This window comes from Lithobates pipiens, unplaced genomic scaffold, assembly GCF_037356315.1.
Source record: "Lithobates pipiens isolate NorthernLeopardFrog02 unplaced genomic scaffold, aLitPip1_a1.2 Scaffold_16, whole genome shotgun sequence".
NCBI classification, from domain to species: domain Eukaryota; kingdom Metazoa; phylum Chordata; class Amphibia; order Anura; family Ranidae; genus Lithobates; species Lithobates pipiens.
In genome coordinates, this window is record NW_027507748.1 from 599,729,161 (window position 1) to 599,745,931 (window position 16,771).

At 41.7% G+C, this 16,771-nt stretch overlaps 1 protein-coding gene across 1 annotated transcript in view; it reads right to left on the reverse strand.

Annotated features, from left to right (window-relative positions):
• The window catches only part of ARHGAP20 (Rho GTPase activating protein 20), a 186,253-nt gene that overhangs the window by 100,878 nt on the left and 68,604 nt on the right, over nt 1-16,771 (reverse strand). The window lies entirely within an intron of this gene.

Here is a 16,771-nt window from a genome sequence, read left to right on the forward strand (position 1 = left end):
TCTCCTGATTTTATCACCCAATCATTTTCAAGCTAAAATGCAGTTTTTTTTTTTCCTTGCATGTCCCCCTCGGATCTACAGCGACTGCACTTCCAAATGCACTTTCAGTGCAATTTCAAGTGCACTTTGCACTTGTAGTTTGCACTTGTAGTGCAAAGTGGATTTGCCTTTCGTAACTAACCCCCCTATGTCTTCTTCTCTTCAGGAAGCCTCCCCTTTAGTTATGGACTGGCCAGGCTGCATTTTGCTGCTCTTTGCAGATGCAGTTGGCATCTTCAAGTCTTCAGACTGCTGTTACAATTCGTAAGCGGCTCAGGACAGGTGTGCCTGGCCACCGGGGCTGAATAAGTTGTGCAACATAGTTGTGAAGTTGTGAACATATGTTGAGAACCGGTGGAAGGAAAGGCTGATTGGGGCGATTGACACCATTAAATCTCCAGGCCAGGATCTTTCTTACTGCAGCTTAAACAGTGTGATGTTTCATGCATCGGGGAGTTACAAGATATGGGGGGTTGATTTACTAAAGGGAAAAAGACTGTGCACTTTGCTCCAGAGCTTAGTAAATGAGCAGAAACTCTGCTGACTGCCATCATCCAATCATGCGCAAACAAAAATGCATTTTTTTTAATTTTCCTTAGTCATGATTGGGTACACTTGGCAAAGCGAAGCCTTACCTCATTTACTAATCTCTGGAGTAACTGCACTCTGCAAAGTGCACAGCCTATTTGCCTTTAGTAACTCAACCCCAATGATGTGAACATGTCTGGCTGCCCTTATAGTGCTATGAACAGCCTTAGGTACACATATAAATATGGGCCATACCCAAAGGTTTTATGGTGGGATGTACCAACATATAAATTAGATGCAGAGAGGACAGTGGAGAGGAAGCAGCTAGTCCCAAGAAGCTAGTCATTTCTGTATAAAGATGAAACCTTCCATAAAGGATAGACTGCATCAGCTCCTCCTTCACAATGCTCAGCCACATCTCCTAGCCTAGGTGTGATGTTCCAGACACTGAAAGCTGTGAAATCATCTGACAAGGTGTGAACCGCTAATAAGTGTCCAGCTGCAGGATGATACCATTTTCTAGTCTCAGCCAACATCCATTTTAAAAGCTTTCAGGAATGTAAGCCAATATAGACTAGTCAATTAAATGAAGTCATGTTATCATTATGACTGACCGTCTAACTATCCACATAAACAACCACGCACACAATAAAATCATAAAAATAAGTGTATGATTACATGCACATTAATGAGTAAAGATACACTGTTGGTGAATGACATGTAACAGCCAGATGTGTACATCAGCCATTCAGTTCCTCCAGGGGTGGCTGGGGGTTCCTTGAGCTGTGTGGCTAACTGACCTCCTATCTGATGGTGCCTGCATGGTAGGGATTGACCGATATAGTCTTTTCGGTGCCGATATGATACCGATATTTTGGCTACCTCTCAGACCGATTGCCGATATTCTACACATTTAACCCCAAACCTCTTCTCTGCACTTGAAAGTATTCAAAACGTCAAGATTGATGTTTTTGAATACTTTATATTTTTTTAAACCGATGCCTTTAAGATGGCAGTAATCCGGGAAGCGATGTCATGACATTACTTCTGGATTAGTAGATCCGAGACCTGAATGAAGTATCGGCTTTGTTTGTGTCTCTGGTCAGCCGTTACTCAGGCCTCCCGCTGGGACAGGAGTGCCCAGGCAAGTGCTGGAAGGTGGCGGGAGGGGGATGTCTCCTCCCACTGCTTGTAAAAACAGCCGAATGGCTGTTGAGCCGCATCGGTTGTTATTAAAGTAAAGCCAACCGTCCGCGCTAAAAGCCGGTATCGGGGTGATGCATGCAGCTGCATGCATTACACTGGTAAAACCCCTTGAAGCAATATTGGTAATATCGGGTACATTTGTGCCCGATACCAATATTTTAAAAAAAGTGAATATGGGCCACCAATAATAGGCCGAACCGATAATCAGTCGATCCCTACTGCATAGTTCCAGTTTGAGGTCCAATGCCACTTGGCAGAGGCAACAGTATGACCGCAAGGGTGTCATTCTGGCCACCACTGTAGGGCAGGCATTCTTCTCACCTACTACCACCAATGTAAGGGCCATTTTCCAAATAACCCCAGTATACTCATCTTACTTGGGGTTCCCTGAGACCTGAAAATTATTTCAAGGGTTCCTCTGGGGGTTGAGAAAAGGCCGATGTAGATATACAGTCCACTCTTAAAGTACCAGTCCACTGATATGGCATCTACAAAATATAACATATTCTCCTGATATTATTCTATTATCCTACCATCCTTAATTCTCCTCCCTTCTCATGATACTTCACTTTGCCTTTTTTTTAATGATTGCAGTATGTATGCACATTGATCCCCAGCGTAAAGAGAACAAATAGCTGCTGGAATCACCTTAAAGTAAACCTGTTATGAGAGAAATATGGCAGCTACCACTGCCAACCCTCTTCTAAACATCCCTTCTCCCACACATGAATTGTGGTAATAACACCCAGGGGTGCGTCCATGACACCCTGCAGTCAAAGGGAACAGGTTTAAAGTATTTTAAAATAAAAAAATACACACTGGAATTGGACTTAAAATGGTAATAAACCCTCAGAATTTTTTATCTTAACACATTGAGCACAATAAAATAAACAGGTTTAAAGTATTTTAAAATAAAAAATACACACTGGAATTGGGCTTAAAATGGCCATAAACCCTCAGAATTTTTTATCTTAATACATTGAGCACAATAAAATAAACATTCTCTAGTAAACTATTTGGTAAAAATTCTTATCCCGGCACTTGCAGTTCACTGAGGGAGCTCCTACTCCCTCAGTGCTGATTCCCTGACCTTCTGGTCTTCACAGGAGAGAGTGCTTCTATTGCTGCACACAGTGTCGGGATACACAATCCTAGTCCTGCATGCAAGGGTGGCTCCTTAGGATGCTGCAAGAGAAAGAAGCCACCCTGAAAAAGGAAACCTGGGGTAGTGGTCATGGCAGAAGTTTAGCACCCCTGGCGGTATTCCAGAGTCTGGCTCGGGGTGAAAATTTTGAACCATTAGCGGTAACCCCAAGCCAGACTCGGGACCGCATCGCTGGATCCAGGAAGAGGTTACTTACCTTGTCCCCTGGATCCAGCGATGTCCCCCCGCTGTACGAGCAAGCCGTCCTCCTCTCGATTTATCACATCCCCGGCTCCGTTCCCTGCAAGCGTTGTGACGCCCAGGGATGGAGAACGGCGCCAAATTCAAAAAGTAAAACACACACATTACATACAGTATAATGTAATCTTACAGATTACATTGCTGTATGTAATTATTTCACATCCTCTTTGTCCCTAGTGGTTTCTCCAGTGTCCTGCATGTAGTTTTATATTATAAAAACTGTTCTTTATGCCTGGAAACTGGAGATTGTCCATAGCAACCAAAACTGTCCCTTTACATCAAAAATGGTTTTAGACCAGCTAGAAAACAGCGATAATAAATTAGAATCACTCGCAGAATTGAGTGATAGCGATTTGTGGGGAGATCCGTCATCAAATACTGAAAAGTAATGACAGTGACAATTCTGCAACTGAGCAAAATTCAGTGTTTTTGATTTGATTACATTATTGAATATTTTTATTATTATTATATTATTATTTGGTATAATTATTTATAGTTATTTATTATATTATAATTTATGATTTCATTTTTCAAACTTTATCATACCCGCGATGTTTACTATATTTTGGTTTGGACAGATTTAAGTGAGTTATTCCTAAAGCCACGTACACACGTAGCCGTCTGTCTGACGTACTTAGTCTGGCGGACGTCCGCCAAACTGTCCATCGGAATTTTCGAACGGGCTACTTGCCCACACACGGCACTTTTTCAGCGGACTAATACGGCGTACTAAGTCCGCCGTACTAAGTCCGCCGTACTTTCGAAATGAACGGACTCGCCCACACACGCGGAGAAAAGTCCGCTCATTTCGAGCGGGTCTCCAGGTAGGCGGGGCCCGTGAAGGAGACGTCGCTGGCCCCGCCGCCTGGTATGGACTTAAAGGGGAACCCCAACGCCGAAAAAAATCGCGTGGGGGTCCCCCCAAGTCCACAACAGACCCTTGTCCGAGCACGCTACCCGGCCGGCCAGGAAAGGGGGGCGAGCGAGCGCCCCCCCCTCCTTAGCCGTACCAGGCAGCGTGCCCTCAACATGGGGGGTGCCTTGGGGAAGGGGGGGGCCGCGCGGCCCCCCCACCCCAAAGCACCTTGTCCCCATGTTGATGAGGACAAGGACCTCTTCCCGACAACCCTGGCCGTTGGTTGTCGGGGTCTGCGGGCGGGGGGCTTATCGGAATCCGGGAGCCCCCTTTAATAAGGGGGCCCCCGGATACCGGCCCCCCACCCTATGTGAATGAGTATGGGGTACAATGTACCCCTACCCATTCACCTGTAAAATAAAAGTACAAAAAAAAACACAACACACGAGATAAAATACTTTATTGCACAGCTCCGGGGGTCTTCCGTCTTCAGGGGTCTTCTCGCCGGATTCCTCCGCTATCTTCTTGTAGCTCTTTTGCTAGCGGAGGAGTCCGGCTTTCTTCCTCGCCGCCGGCCTCTTCTCCCGACTTCGGGGGTCTTGTCCCCCTCTTCGGTTCTTCTGCCGGGCCACCGCGCCTTCTTATAGCTCTTTTACAGGCGGTGGCCCGGTCTTCTGTCGCTGCTGCCGCCTTCCGTTCTTCTTCTTCTTCTTCTCCTTCTTCTCCTGGAGATGTTGACTCGATGCTCTCTCCGGCCACAATGCCAGGGACGCGCTGCGCGGCCACTTATATAGGGACAAGGGGCGGTGTCACATGGCTTTATGCCACATGGGTTGGTCACATGGGTTGATGTCACATGGGGACTGTGACATCGTAAGGGGGCGGGGTCACCATGTGACACCAACCCATGTGACATAAAGCCATGTGACACCGCTCGCTCGCCCCCCTTTCCTGGCCGGCCGGGTAGCGTGCTCGGACAAGGGTCTGTTGTGGACTTGGGGGGACCCCCACGCTGATTTTTTTCGGCGTTGGGGTTCCCCTTTAAGTCCATACCAGGCGGCAGGGCTAGCGACGTCTCCTTCGCGGGCCCCGCCTACCTGGAGACCTGCTCGAAATGAGCGGACTTTTCTCCGGGCGGGAAAAGTCCGCTCATTTCAAAAGTACGGCGGACTGGCATACACACGGCAGGATTGTCCGCCGAAATGTGAGTACGGCGTGCAGATTGTTGTGCAAACCGAAATTCTAAGTCCGCCGTACTGTCGGGTCAAAAAAGTATGCCGGAGGCTACACACGGGGGGATTGTTTGGCGGACTTGAGTTTGCCGGACTTTTCCACCGAATTGTTTGATCGTGTGTACGCGGCATAAGAATTACAGGCCTACAATATAAAACACCAAATTTTCATGCAAAATAATTGTACCGCTTTCAGCACCTAAAATCTGAAATAATCATACCGCCAGGGAGGTTAAACAGGAACATATGCTAGGATTAAAAGATAACAAAGTTGTATACTTAGTAAGGCTGGCCATAGACTGAGCAAATTTATTTCCTGTAACCACGGGTGTTGATGGGAGAATTCCTCCTACTGAGCCATTGTCTTCTACTAGCGGGGGAAGGTGGGGGAAGCCATCCCCGCCAGGAGAAGACAGTGATTCTGGCTAGCGGCTATAAAAGCCACTTGCTGTAATCACATGGAAAATCCGGCAGGCTGGTTACCCTAGTTGATCGATCATCCAGCTTGGGTATATTAAGCCTACACATACATGGTTTAATCTCATCCGCTTCCTGTTGAACTGGTTGGGATTCGAACCGTCTATGGCTGGCTCAAATAATTTAATCAGCAGCTTGTTTCTCTTTTGAAAAGTTTACTTTATTCCTATAGCAACTGCTTGTCATACAACATGCAGCTCACAGCAGCCTCTAGAAAGAAGTGTTGTATGTAGGAAAGTATCAGTTACATCACAGCCCACCCAGATATTAATGAAATCAAACAAAATTTAAACTTTCCATCCTTTATGTAAAAAATTTAAAAAACTGAGAAACAGTGGAGTGGATTTACTAAAGGCAAACAGACTGTGTACTTTACAAATGCAGTTGCACTCACTTTCCTTAGCAAATGTAAATGTTGTAAAGAAAAGCCAGTCAACAATCCCCATTTTATGCTCTAGATTCTCAGATTTCAAATGTCAGAAATAGGCTTAGTCATGAAAGGGTTAAATACACAATTTGAATCCATTTATATCTAATCAATGAAAAATTAAAAAAACTCCCGGCAGTGCCCACATGGCAAATCCTTTATGTTTAGTTCAGCCGGAGTCTGTTGTGCGGTATGACAGTTTATCCTGAAGGCTGCTACTCCCTTTAGCAAAACTATAGCTATTTCTTTAGGAAATCTTAACCCCTCCTGAAACATAATGAACTGTTCAGGAACTCTACGGCTGCCAAAACATCTCCCCGATGCATGAAACATCACACTGTTTAAGCTGCAGTAAGAAAGATCCTGGAGATTTAATAGTGTCAATCGCCCCAATCAGCCTTTTCTTCCACCAGAGCCAGCGTCCGCATGGTCCATCTCCTCATATATAAAAAGGACTGCAGGCAATTAAAGATATTAAATATTAAAATGTAATAATAAAAGCTGCATTATGTCACATTAGTACAGATATACACATTGGGGGTAATTTACTAAAGGCAAATCCACTTTGTACTGAAAGTGCACTTGGAAGTGCAGTCGCTGTAGATCCGAGGGGGACACGCAAGGAAAATAAAAAACAGAATTTTAGCTTGCACATGATTGAATGATAAAATCAGCAGAGCTTCCCCTCATTTCAGATCTACCCCTCAGATTTACAGCGGCTGCACTTCCAAGTGCACTTTCAGTGCAATTTCAAGTGCACTTTGCACTTGTAGTTTGCATTTGTTGTGCAAAGTGGGTTTGCTTTTGTAAATAACCCTCATGGGTTTCATCCAGACCAATGCTGACACCTGCCCTGAGTGCAGGCTGCCTTTGTTTTCTCCCCGATCTGCATGTAGGCAGCCTACAGAGGTGTATGCAGGCACAGCGGCTGCACGGACAAAGCTGCATGTCAAAATCTGACAGGAGTGGCTGCTCGGGCTTGAACGCAGACAGTGTGCAAATTCAGGCACAAAAACAAAGGCAGCCTGCACGCAGGAAGGGTGCCAGCACCGTCTGAACGAAGCCTTACTGGCCAGATCAAAAGGTGAAAATAAAGGAGCCTAAAAAAGACAAAATGAAAGCAACAGATCTAAAAGTTGGTAGGCTGCATTATAATTTCATTTTTTGGGGTGGGGTGGTGCTTTATATCTGTTATGCCCTTTAACACAATAACTAAACATGGGCTAGACCAAAAATTTTTAGTAAAATGGCTACTAAAGACTTGGAACTAAGAATTTCCCACTCATAAAGTAAAAATCTTAATTGTCTGGTATTAAACTAGATGTTCATCGGGAATCCTTTTAACAAAAGCATTATTTAAAATTGAACCTGTAAATCCAGTTAAACTTTCAAAATTTTAACTGAGATGAATGGGCTTAGGTCCGCAAGCAGGACTTATTGCCCAAGCTGAAGGGCTTTAGTGAGACAGTTGTAGAGGGCTTTCTGTGAACAATTAAATGGGTATTCAAATTAACACCTTGTTTTTAACTTTGAAACTTTAACCAGTGCAACAGGTTTACATAAAAGGGCAAATCCAGGCACCTGGTGGGGGGGGGGGGGAATTTACTAAATCTGGAAAGTCCAAACTCTGGTGCAGCTCTGCATAGTAACCAATCAGCTTCCATGTTTTATTGTCAAAGCTTAATTGGACAGGCAGAAGTTAGAAGCCGATAGAGTTCAGTGCAGAGCAGCTCTGCATGGTAGCCAGAGTGCTCCAGTTTTGGCAAATTTCCCCCATTGGTTCTATGGAAGAATGTAACATCTTGTCATATGTGCACTGTGCCCTTTCCCTCGTATTGATGCAATGTGGGTAAAGTTAGAGCGGGCCGTTGTGTGATCCCTTTAGATCAGTGATGGGGTAATGCACTAACAGAATTTCATTAAAATGTTTTTGTTTTAACAGCGTTTGTTAATTTTTTTAATCATCAGTGGGGATCCATTCAACGTTAATTTTCAACCACAGTAACAAGAAAATCCAAAGGAGCAGGATGGAAAATCTTTCTCAAACAAATGAATTTCCAACAGTGAATGTGGTTTTAATTTGGGAAATTATGATTGTTCTAAAATTCAATGTTAAAGGCAAACTAAACTTTGGAGTGCATTTGAACGGCATTCCTGAAGTCATTGAATGTACTGAGGATTTTCATATAAACGTTTGTCTGTACAGTAGAGGCATGGCTTTGTGACATCCCTGATGACTTGTGCTGAGATGGTTGGTGGAGGAATAATCAAGTATCACCAGGAGAGGTAGAGGAAGCACAGATCCAGAGAAAGCAGATCACAGCAATGCAAGATCTTAGGTACAGCTCTCTCTCCAGCAAGGAGAACAATGAGCAGTGCAATTTACTATGCCTCTCGAAGATTGAGGTAGTGAAATATCTAAAACTTGAATTCTTGGGTCTACATGCCTTCTGTGCCATTACATGGGTTTCCAAATCATTCTGCTGCATTTTTCATTTCTTTTATGTTGTGGAAAATGAACAGGCAGTTCTGAAATAAAAAAAAGGTAGGCAGCAGCAGCACCCAGAATTCATAAGTAGACAGGAAAAAAACTGGTGACTATGGTGTAGAGCACATATGTCAAACACAAGGCCCACGGGGCAAATCCAGCTTACCAGGCCTTGCCATGTTGCCCTTCTGCCACCTCTGGCTCTCACCCTCCACTCCTGCTCCCTGCTGTCACTTGTAAACACAGAAGCCTTCTGTGTTTACAAGAGACAGCTTTGTTCTCAGCAGCTCCCATATCTAACAGATACCTGCATGCTCTCAGAGCGGAGCACGGCAGGGACAGATCTCTAGAGAGAGAGAGAATTATCTCCCCACAAGGCAGCCACCTACACAGAGAAATACTAAAGCCGGGCCAGGTAGGAGAGATGCCAGGAAGCTTTTGGGGAAGGGGTGCACACCCTGCAGTCTGTACACAGCACACCCCCGAATTCTGTACTCTTTACGTAATGCACCCCTAAACCCTGCACTGTGTACACAGTGCACCCCCAGACTCTGCACTCTGTAGGTAATGCACCCCTGAACCCTGCACCCTTTACACAGCACACCCCTGAACTCTGCACAAAACACACTATTGAATTCTGCACAAAACACACTATTGAACTCTGCAATCTGTACGTAGCGGAATCCTGAACTCTACACTCTGTACCTAGGGTACTCCTGAACTTTGCACTCCGTATGTAACGTACTCCTGAGCCCTGCACTCTGTATGTAGCACACTCCAGATACAACTGGCCCTTCAAGGGCAACCATAGCGCAGATGCGGTTCACAATGACATTGAGTTTGATGCCCCTGGTGTAGAATGTTGACTTTGGAGGGCTGACTCAGTCCACTAGGGTCCACCCTATAACTAAAATACCCTTTCAAGCGAATGTGTCCTCGGGATACAAACTTTTGAGGGAAGCAGTTACTGTATCTTTAAAGCCTAACCAAACAGTAGCTTTGCTAATGAATCTATTCAATGTCACTGTAAACTATTTTACACACACACGCCACTGGTTAAAGAGGGCAGTTGCCTTGGGGGAGGAATTATTAAAAAAAAAAGACTTGGTATGACAACTTCTTTTACTGAAAATGCTACAGCCATGGAGAGCTGAGTAAAAAATACACCCCATTATACAATAGTTTTCTTTTTTATTTACTAGTTGTGCCAGAGCTCCCAACTGTCCCTGATTTCAAGGAACTGTCCCTGATTTCCAATGTTCTGGAAATCTTTCCTGCAATCTGTCCAAATGTCTCCCACTCTGTTCCTCTTTAGGCAATCACTCAAAGCCATAGCTCCCAACTGTCCCTGATTTGGAGGGATTTGTAGCAATGTCCCTCTATCCCTCTTTCCTCCTCCTTTGTCCCTCATTTTGGTCTGATCTATATAGTTGTATATAAAATGCACTTTTAATCTTTCAAAAAATGTTTCCCAGTGCTAAACCTTTCATCTGATTTTTAAATTGCGTAATTTGTACATTTTAAAAGCCAATATAAAGGAATAATAGTGATACAAAAAAAATCCTTGTAATTTAATTAACTTTTTTTGGTTAATTCTCCTTTAAGGGGGTGTGGCAGGGGGTATGTCCTATGCCTACATACATTTGCTAGTAGGTGTCCTTTATTCCCATCACAAAATGTTGGGGGGTATGGTTGTGCTAATAGTTACATAGTTAGGTCGAAAAAAGACATAAGTCCATCTAGTTCAACCAATAATGATATGGAGGGGGGTGAGTACAGGTGTAGAATGGCTCCCACTGACTCCAAGTAAAAGCAGGAAGGAAATGGACAATAAATTATAAAGACAGTTTTTATATTGCCAGCTTTCCTAATTCCATCAATGGAAACAAAATTGTTAATTAGCTCTAGTAAAAGATAAAACAGTTCTGCCATTAGAGACTATAGAAGACATACTGATTAGACAAGCGTTGTTCTAAAACACCAGCCCTGCGTTGTGTATAATCTGCAAATTTGCTACAATTACCATTACTATGAATAATTTATCGTTAACAGTAATACTCATAGATCATTACTGTGAGTTCAGCATAACAACAACAGCTTGACAGGCTTGTCTAGCAGGATAAGCTGGGGAAGAAAATGTCTGGCACACAAAGTACCCACCCTGCGCCCACACCAGAACTTTTGCTTCTAAGGAAAAACAGGGAAGCAGATGGTATGTGAGAATTATTTGGCCCGTGTCATTTCATCCGAACATGTACAAGGATTGCTGCTGATTTGTGACTCATATGGAACTTCTCTAAACCTTCTTCTTTGATCTCTGCAGAGCAGGGCTGGCCCTCAGATTCATACTGCACACAGCAGATCCAGACTATATGTAGGACACGCACACTTAGGATAAACTATTATTAAAGCACAATTGAATGTTCATTTAAATCAGTTATACAATTACATCACATGTATAGAGGGTCTATCTCACACACATACTTCTCTCCTCAGTAGATGTAGGTGCACCACCAGCCGTAGTGCTACCAGTGACCTCAATGTAAAGAAATACTCAGCACACCAATAGTAAATTCAGCTCGTTCACATTTAAACAGCAATCAACAGCAATGTGATGTTTGAATGACAAATAAGACCTTGAGAAGAATCCAATTTAGTATTATGTCAAAAATCCACTTACGGTAATTATATTTTATTAAACAAAATTGGTAAAAAAAAATTAAAATACATAACAAAATGAAATAAGTGAGCACTGATAAAATATTCAACAAGCAGCCAGCACTTACAAGGTGAATATACAACCTTCAGTAAACACTAGAATAACAAAAGAAGTGCAACGCTACACAAAATATAGTGACTGTCCATATATTAAATAGATATAGTCCCATGTGCAATCAATCTTATTAGGTAGAAAGTCCTTAATAGGTTCCAAAGATCAACCGTGACTGTGTGGTGTGCCAAAACACTTACCAGATAGAAAATGTGAAACAGCATATAATCATAAACTTGAAGATCCGAGTGTTGCTCAGTGCTCCTTCACCATTCTATGCACTCACCAGATATCAAATCACTATGAGCCTTGTATTAATATCCTGGAGCTTGGTGACATCTCATTCAGAGTTGTAATCAGCAAGGTGAACCTCATGGGAGACAGTGTGCAAAACAAAGCTCACACGCGGGAGCCAGAAAGATGCTCACATAGTGTAGTATTTATTAAAATCAGAATACTTAAAAAACTGCAGCATATATATGAACAGTGGCCAAAAAACAAAAGACTTACAAAAGATGACCGCTGCTCCCAGCATGAGGACACGGCGGCAGTAGTATCAGTGTGTAGGCCCCTCGCCTGCCTTATAGTGATTTGATATCTGGTGAGTACATAGAATGGTGAAGAGATACCCCAATTAAGGAGCACTGAGCAATACTCAGGTCTTCAAGTTTATGATTTTATACTGTTTCACATTTTCTCTCTTGTGAGTATTTTGTCACACCACACAGTCACGATTGATCTTTGGAACCTATTAAGGACTTTGTACCTAATAGGATTGATTGCACATGGGACTATAACTATTTAAAATTTGAACATTCACTATATTTTGTGTAGTGCTGCACTTCTTTTGTTATTCTGATTTAAAAGAACATGGCGTAAAGAGATACGTCTTTCTGATATTACATATTATCAACATTCTGCTTTCACAAATTCTCTGTGAGTCATATAGACTTCCACCATTAGAGATCTTGCAAATGATTACTACAGTATGAATGCAAATATGTAATGGGTTTCATTGAAGCAAAGCCATGACAAAGATCTTTAATAAGATTAAATACATAAGTCTATGTTAGTACATATACAACATACTGAGGCTCATTTACTAAAACAAGAATGCAAAATCTGATCAAGCTGTGCCTGGTAGCCAATCAGCTTCTAACTTCAGCTTGTTTAATTAAGCTTTGACAAAAAGAAACCTGGAAGCTGATTGGATTCTATGCAGAGCTGCACCAGATTTTGCACTTTCCAGTTTTAGTAAATCAACCCACTGTATATTTATTTGATGTGATTGGTAATTTACATAGACATATTTAATTACATCCAAAGCTCATATATGATAGCACCCAGTTTAGGGTGGAAATCTCTAACCTGGAGAAAAGGGATGAGCACTGGTGGTATGCAATTTGAAGCTGAAGGGCATGGGTTTTCGATATAGCAAAGCTTCCATGACATTTTCATTTTTTTAAATGGTTGAGTCTAAAAGGGAAACTGTTAGAGTCACGAGTCATAGTGAATTTTAAAATGGTTCTGGACCATAATGGGGTAATACATTCATCATCTGCCTAAGTTTTTAATGGTGCAAATCTATTTAACTTGCAAAGGAAACTGACAGTATGTAATATCAGAAGGACTGATCTCTTTGCACCATGCAACCTATTTGTTCTTTTAAATGTTTTTATTGATTTTTTTCATTAAAATATAACAGTGGGTTGATTACATAATAGGTCATTGGATTATTATGTACAAGTTAGATATCATTAATTTCTAATTCTCATGCCATTAGAAAATACACTTTTACAAATTACTATTGGGGTGCTGGCTATTGTCTACACTAAATATATTTCAAAGCACATATTACCAGCACATCACCATTCTACCAAATAACTCCATTTTATAATAAACTCTAGTTTATTAAAGTGATCATATCATAGCAGAAGATTGCAATATTTCAGGTTCACAATAGCTCTTTAAGTTTATTATAGTGATCATATCACAGCAAAAGATTGCAACGTTTCAGGGTCATGCACGACCCCTTCATCAGACATCAGTAATATTCTAATGGATTTACTAAAAATATTGCAGGTTTTCATCATGACAAAAGGTGTACGAAGTCTTACAGTTCATTTTCTGTAGAAAGCAGCCACAGCCCAAGCAGAATCAATATTCAGGTTTTTATTTAGACCAGAGCTATTTTTTAATTGGAACAATCATTGTGGCATTTAACGCTCCTATTCTTTGCCATTCTAGCAAAAGCGCTAAGTGCATTATTGAAATTTTTTTGCATTGCTTAAAATGACCACGCATAGTGAGCCCTTGTTTTTTGGCAGATGTAATCATATTTCTTTCTAACAAATAATAAACACACACTGAGACAAACACAAAGCAGAGGAACATATTATGTAACAGCCATTCTGTTTAAAAACGAATCCCTCACACGAAACTGCACTACATCATCAGGGTTAAATAACTCACATTTTCAGCATATTCCAGAGGATAGATGGAAAATGCAAAAAGACAGAACTGTTAGAAAATAATAAGTTTGTAATACTGTACATGTTGCTACTAGGGTCCAAATCATTAAACTGCTGATATTTACCTCCGTTATAGGGCTGGACAGCTTCACTATTTACATTGTATGTATCTCCCCTAGGTTTGAAGGGCCTAAATAGTTAAAAGATAAAACCTATTTTTTATTTTTTTGATAATTTTCATATATTATCTAGGCTAATCTATGATCTGTTCACATAACTAAAACAATATGGAAATTCGCCAACATTTGTACTTAACTACAGGGGTAAGAGAAAATTCTTGATCTACAAAATTCTTGGACTCAAGGGGTGTCAATCAGCCAGCCATCTGTTCAATAGCAATTTTTTTTCCCTACAGTAATTGAACTACACAATAATTTACGGAGCTCCTCTTTTATAGTATCTGCAGATGCACATCTGCCATACATGCACTTTTTAACATGTTTTTTTCCTAAAAATACAAGATGATCTGCCAGAAATCTAGTGAGCTCCTAATTTCCTGTCTGAGCTGCCAACTTGTGCCTCTGTTGCACCAAAATCCCAAATAGTGTTGTCAGCCATGCTTAATTTTCATTTCTAAGCTACAGAACACCTCCATAACATTTAAAATGTATACCCCTGCTTAACCAATGACACCACATAGGTGTTATATAGTTATCTCTCAACTATTGAATCACACTCCTGTTTTCCTATCTTTTCATATCTTTACACAGGCTATTTCCACTTCAGTTTATCATGAATGCTGCTAGCAGACTTATCCACCTTACCAACTGCTCAGTCCACCATCCTCTCTGATAATCACTCCACTGGCTTCTGATCACCTGACAAATACAAATCAAAATACTAAAAACAACATAAGAAGCCATCCACAATTCTGCTCCGAGCTACATCACCAACCTCAATTTAAAATTTTACCCAGATAGTCCTCTTTGCTCCTCCCCAGGACTTTAGCTTTCTAGCCCCTGGCACCATCTCCCATGCTCGCCTCCAGGACTTTTCCCAGAGCCTTTCCCATCTTCTGGAAATCCTTCCTGCAATCTGTCCAAATGTCTCCCACTCTGTTCCTCTTTAGGCAATCACTCAAAGCAAGCCATAGCTCCCAATTGTCCCTGATTTGGAGGGATTTGTAGCAATGTCCCTCTGTCCCTCTTTCCCCCTCATTTGTCCCTCATTTTGTTCTGATCTATAGAGTTAATTTTGTAAATTTTAAAAGCCAATATAAAGGAATAGAATAGTAGTGGTAGAAAAAAAGTCCCTTGTGGATTTCATTAACCTTTTTGTTTTTGGTTAACCTCCCTGGCGGTACGATTATTTCGGATTTTAGGTGCTAAAAGCGGTACCATTATTTTGCATGAAAATTTGGCGTTTTATATTGTAGTCCTGCAATTCTTAGGAATAACTCTCTTAAATCTGTCCAAACCAGAGTCTAGCAGACATCCCGGGTATGATAAAGTTTGAAAAATTAAATCATAAATTATAATATAATAAATAATTATAAATAATTGTATGAAATAATAATATAACAATAATAAAAATTATTCAATAATGTAATCAAATCAAAAACACTGAAATTTGCTCAGTTGCAGAATTGTCGCTGTCATTACTTTTCAGTATTTGATGACGGATCTCCCCACAAATCGCTATCGCTCAATTCTGCGAGTGATTCTAATTTATTATCGCTGTTTTCTAGCTGGTCTAAAATCATTTTTGATGTACAGTGACAGTTTTGGTTGCTATGGACAATCTCCAGTTTCCAGGCATAAAGAACAGTTTTTATTATATAAAACTGCATGCAGGACACTGGGCAGACCACTAGGGACAACGGGGATGTGAAATATTTACATACAGCAATGTAATCTGTAAGATTACATTATACTGTATGTATACTGTTTGTTTCACTTTTTGAATTTGGCGCCGATCTCCGTGCCCGTGCGTCGCAACGCTCGCAGGGCACGGAGATCGGCGATGTGATAGATCGAGCGAGACACGGCTCGCTCGTACAGCGGGGAGACAACGCTGGATCCGAAGGAGAAGGTAAGTAAACCTCCTCCTGGATCCAGCGACGCTGTCCCGAGTCTGACTCGGGGATACCGCTCTTGGTATAAAAAATCCACCCCGAGTCAGACTCGGGAATACCGTCAGGGGGGTTAATTCACCCTTCAAGGGGGGCGTGGCTTGGGGGGGTGTCCTAGGCCTACATACATTTGCTAGTAGGTGTCCCTCATTCTCATCTCAAAATGTTGGGAGGTATGCTCAAAGCTCATATATTCAGGGAAACCTATCCCACTTCCACCTAAAAACTGTACATTTACTTTTATCATCAGTTCATCCCTCACAGTTATTAACTTTTTTTTTTCACTTGCTCCTCTCTTTTAGTTTGTAAGCTGTCATGAGTGGGGTCTGCCTAACCATCCTGAACTGTATTGTGACTGTACGATTTCCCTTTATTTTGTAAAGCACTGTGCAAACTGTTGTTGCTATATAAATCCTGTATACTAACAATAACAAAGAGGCCAAAAACCTAGCCCAGGTCCAACATAGGACAAAGATAAATAATCCTGTCTAAATTGACTCTAGCATGTGAATGAGTTAGGGACCTTAGATTGTAAGCTCCTTGAGGGCAGGGACTACTGTGAAAGTGTGATATATATATGTAAAGCGCTGCAAAAATTTGACAGTGCTATATAAATACCGGTAATAAATAATAAATAAAAATAAACTTCAGAGTCAAATTGTAAATCAGTGTAAGGTTAAAGTCAAAAGGAAGTGTGAGGGAAATCAGAAAAATTCCTGCTTGCAGTGGGGTTGTGCCTGC